This window comes from Photinus pyralis, unplaced genomic scaffold (genome assembly GCF_008802855.1).
Source record: "Photinus pyralis isolate 1611_PpyrPB1 unplaced genomic scaffold, Ppyr1.3 Ppyr1.4_LG7, whole genome shotgun sequence".
NCBI lineage: Eukaryota > Metazoa > Arthropoda > Insecta > Coleoptera > Lampyridae > Photinus > Photinus pyralis.
Window position 1 is genome coordinate 10,553,871 of NW_022170738.1, and position 5,312 is coordinate 10,559,182.

Genomic DNA, 5,312 nt, shown 5'->3' on the forward strand with positions numbered 1-5,312 from the left:
ACTAAAAGTACCGACCCCCGAAGAAGGGTAAGTATTCGTCGTTGCGTATGTGGATGTTTCACTGAACGCGACTGTGAGGTAATGCGAGCAAATGCTGGCGCGAATGTGAGCGCTCGGCTCTTGCGTCGCACCGTGCTCGCGGTTGGCCTTGTCCTTGAAATCGGCTTCTGAACCCGGGGCAGCGCGGACAGCTTATCGATTTCAGTCCTCACTCCCTTTACGTCGCATTTATAACTCTGTTTTCACGCCGAATGAACTATTCAGGAATGATTAAAACAGTGTAAATAAAGATTCGAGATTCCTGCCTCCATCCATCACAATCCTTTTACAGTCGTCGCGAGTAGGTCAATTTGCCGATACAATAAATAATGCGCTTCTTTACTCCACTTCGTTTCCCTTTCAATTAATGCGATCCTATCAATCCTATGGACGCAAACCTAATCATTCTTTCATTAGACTAATTTCTAAGTACAAACGCAAATTTTCTGTAATGTCATATACCTACAGGGTGTTCCTAAATATGATGTAAATACGGAAGGAGCCAAGTCTTTAGCTTATTTTATAATTTATAACTATAAAAGCTCATATTAGGTCCACAAACGCTTCAACCAACCTACAGGGTGTCAGGTGTCACAATTTCACAGCTTCTTGTATAGGTATATACGAGGGTGTCTATCTATACAGGCTGATTCAAATTCGAGGGCCACCATGGGGATTTCGGGAACTATCTACTTTTAAATTTTACGTTTGACGTTTCGTCTTCACTTAACCATCATCAACTTTGGTTTTTCTTATGGTCTATGGAAGTAATTTGTACTGTTTGTGTCATTTGATAGAGGAGTGGGAGGGGGGGGGGTACACGGGTCTGTTGTGCAGTACGGTACGTTTTTCGGTAATTAAGGTACCTACCAGTTTCAAATTTTATGAAAGTAATTCAAAGTCACTTCGCGACATTTTGGTGAAGTTTTTGAATATTTCATTACATAAGGAATAAACCCCTAAAGCAGATCTAAAAAAGCATCTCGGTTTGACTCTACGGGGTCATTGGATTTGACCCATTTTCAATACCCGTATTATATCTGGCATATATAGCGTGGCAACCTAAAGAAAAAATATAACCACCCTCGGATAGATAATTAAAATCGGCATTAGATGTCACAAAAAATGCGTGCCTTAAGCCCTTTTTAAAAGTATAAAAGTTATAAATCGTTTTAACACGGCGAGTTCGTGATTATGACAGGCCAATCTTTATAGTGTAATTATTTCACCCTTTCGTGGTTGAAGTGAGATGATACTCAAAGGAACAATTTGTTGTAGTAGGTACCTAGCAAGTGAGACACGTCACTCCATGGCCAACCAGTTTTTACCAATTTTTAGGATTTTTAATTTAATTTTTAGGCTTGCACGAGACATCACAGTTGCCTACTTTTTTGTCATCCGAGGGATATTTCAATTATCTATCCGAGGATGTTTTCATTTTTCCTGTAGGATGAAATGGGGAGCAGGAATGGGGGTTTACAGTATAGTTGAATTCCGCAGTTCTAATTTAATAAGCGTGTACGTGAAACCATAAAACATTTTTTTGGACAGTAAAAGTTTATTTAAAAATAGAGGCTGATTAGCAAAAAAATAATGAACATGTGCGGTTTTAAAGGTTTATTCAAAACGATATGATTGTGGCGGGCTCTGTGACGTAATAAGCCCGACCAATCAGCTCCTAGAACCATTCAGATGACATAACGACTTGGCAATATTGCAGGAGAATGGCATTTATAACTTGCGTCATCTGTCACAGGCACTTGTCACTTTCGTGCTAGATGCAGTTAAACATCCCTCTCAAAACGTCAAATGTGACAAACGTCAGACCCTCGCGTAAGGTTGCCAGCTCACTTCTTCGTGATTGGTTGTAGGTTTGTGACGTATTTAGTCTGAAGCGTTTCAAATTCGGACTAAAAACACAGCTTTTCAATAATTTATGTTGGGTTTATTTTACTCGCAAATAAAAATTGAGGACACACGGGTCTTTTTATTTTTAATGTACTTTGTGGATCAGAAATAAAAAATGAAGGCGGGATGACCCCATTGCCGAAAATGTAATTTCCCATGTTCCCTACGTCGCGCCGTTAACTTGCCACACAGTATAGTTCAACTGTACAAAGTTTAAACCGAATAAGTTCAAGTGTTTGGCAGTTACTTATCGTGTTCACGTTCACGGACAGACGGACACCTTCGACTTTCCTATAAAGCTGGAAATTGCTTTGCACTGCCGGTTAATAATTAGTAATTAGTAATTTTTTGTACCTATGTTGCGGAATATTGGCATAACTCATAATTGACAAATATTGCGTGTAAGTGTACCCGCAGTTGAAGCTGGACTGCGATACCTGCGGATCCGTGGTTCGAATCTTGGTTCGGGCATTGATATTTGTAAATGTATAGTGGTTTGGGTTGGTAGAGCAGCCTTCGCTGAAATCCCGCCCACTCAAACATAAAGGCATAAACAAAATAAAAATAAATCAGAAATTGTTATTTAACTAATTTGTAAACCAGTATAAATTTTAAATTTAATAAACGTCAAAGGCAAGTAATTAAACGTGATCGCTGTTTTTTTAGGTAATTCCAAGGCATATCTGATTTATTGTAAAATTAACCTTTTTATTTTGTTGATTTCTACGGTTTTGAAAAACGGAAAATTATAAGTAATAGTGTGAACAGATGCAGAATTTTTTTCTCTAAAAAAATGTATTTAGACTTTTGCTCTATAATAATTTGGGGAGCTAGTAATTGACTATAAAGAAATTACCATTGAAATCCCCATGCTGCGTCGCGCTAGGCACCACCCCATACCTATATCTAGTGGGTAACAATTTTAAATCTTTAAATAATAATTTGATAAATCATACAATTATTTGCAATTAAGTTTTGTTTTTCATTTCAATCATTTATTCATATCTTCCAATCTGTATTTGAGAACACGGAGAAAGAGATAAGATTAAGGTAAATGTAGTTCCGTGGAAGCGCAAGGGTGGGGCGGAGGCTTAGTTTCTCCTCCCCTCTTCCAACCGAAAACTGAGCTCCTAAATTGATAAATGACAAGACAAATAGATATGGCAAAAATATGATTCATTGAAATGTAGTATAGTTCAAATTTTGATGTTTGCAGTAGAAATTAGTAGAAAATGAGTACAAAATTATGGCACAAAATCTGGGACAATTATGACACAAACATTACTTGGGCTTGTGGCTCTTTAATGGAAATGATTCTGAAAATGACCGAAATTTGGTACTAAAATTTTGATAGATAAAGAAGTTGTAACGAAATTCTCGTTTTGATTTGCACCCTACACAATAAACGTCAAAATAGTCCTAAATTAGTGCCAATGAACCAATTTGGTTTGTTAAGTGCAAAAGTTAAAATTTAAACGGTTTAGTAATAATTTATTATAGAAGCAGCTAAAAGCTCAACTCCTCTCTGTGTTACATAGGCTCAGTTTGGTTTGATAAAAAATAATGACAATTCTGTTCGTTATAATTCGATTTATGCTTGTGTTTGTTCTATGAAATCTCTAAAGATTGTTTCACATTTAAAATCATGAAGTTTCTTAAATTTTAGCATCGCAATTGTGAGTATGTTTGCGACCCAATTCAAAAAATATAATCGGCATTAGTTTACTATTCGTAATCCGCCTATAGTAATTTGAATAAAAACTGACAACAGAATGCACAACGTGGCGTAGGTTTCACAATCTCCTGTAGCTTATTATGCCTACATTTGGCTTATTAGGCAGAAGTTCAATATTTGTGGGATGATTAAATGCGTAGGAACGCCGCTGTGGGTTTCGAAATGGAAGGGATGTAAATCTCACCTTGACCCTGAGTAACTCTCAAGTACTCTCGCTCTCGCCCGGGCTTCACATCGCTTGATTTGACCTACAAAAGTAACGTCCCATACATTTTCTCAACTGAAGTACATTCCATTTGAAGCTCCTAATTGTTTTGCCACATTCATTTTAGTGAACCGTATTTGCTAATAAAGAATTTGGAATGAACCCAATTTTCTTTTTCAAATTTCTGCGCTTATTATATTGTAATGTAGGTACCTTTTTGCACTAAGCCACAATATTCAACTCCTCTATCGATTAAATTTATTAACCGACACTTCCAGTACCTCGAATTAAATAATTCTGTTGGACAGTCAAAGGGCGTTGAGACATTGTAGATGCGTGCAATTTCAGAATATTCAATGACATTGCTTAAGATAACAATGAATCGGTCTCATGATTATTGAGTAATTATCAGTTTGGAATTTTGCACAAGGTCCAGTTAACCTTTTTATTGATAAAAGATATGCCATGTACTGTTTTTTTTTAGTTCAATGTTGTAACTGAGGATGTTCGTTAACTGCAAATAAATAAAAGAGGGCCATGAAACACTTAACACATCTCCTATTCAAATTAGATATTTTGAATTTTCGATATTTTTATGAAAATGACTTGTACCTATTTCTGTAAATGTTCTTTGGTTTATATTTACCTACTGACACAATAATCGTACATTTATAGATAGAGAGTATTGTAAATATGTATGCAATAAAAAATAATCTGGCAGTTTCAATGTCAGACGGTACAACCGGTCATTGCTCCCTCTATCTCTCTCTGTATGTACTCATATCTTGCTCAACCAATCTATAGTTACTAAAAACAAAGTCACCAATTGACCTATCAAATCAAGGCTGTAGAAAAATGCCCTTATTGCCACAACAACTTTAACGTACCTATTTCTGTTGTTTTAGCCGATCAATTCATCTACAATGTGCATGAACTAATCGCGTAGGTACTCAAAAACTGTGCATTTCAAGTTTTTAGAATTCTGATATGGCCGTTCAACAATTTGTTCTGATCATTGATGTGTTTGGTACTTGTACCTGTCACAAAAGCGTATACATTGCGTAACACAATAGTAATAGTAATAAATTAATAATAAGAAACCTTGGTATCTGGTTCTCAATCGTTTATGGACGGGGCCAGCGCAAAGGCAACATTCGAAAAGCGTATGAAAAAGGAAAGGAAGTCAACTGTCAATCTTTCTCTTTTTAACTTCATTGTTGCATTTTTTCCTATTTCTACGGTTTTTTTTACAAATAAGTCAGTATTGCGGTTGAATTTTTGTAAAAACATTTATTGACAGTTCACATTAAACTATACGTTAACCTATCAACGGCTCTCCTTTCATTCTAGAAAAAGAAACCCACAGTCAATTATTACTTGAACAATTATTTATTTGATAGCCCGTTGGTATTTGCGACAAGGTTC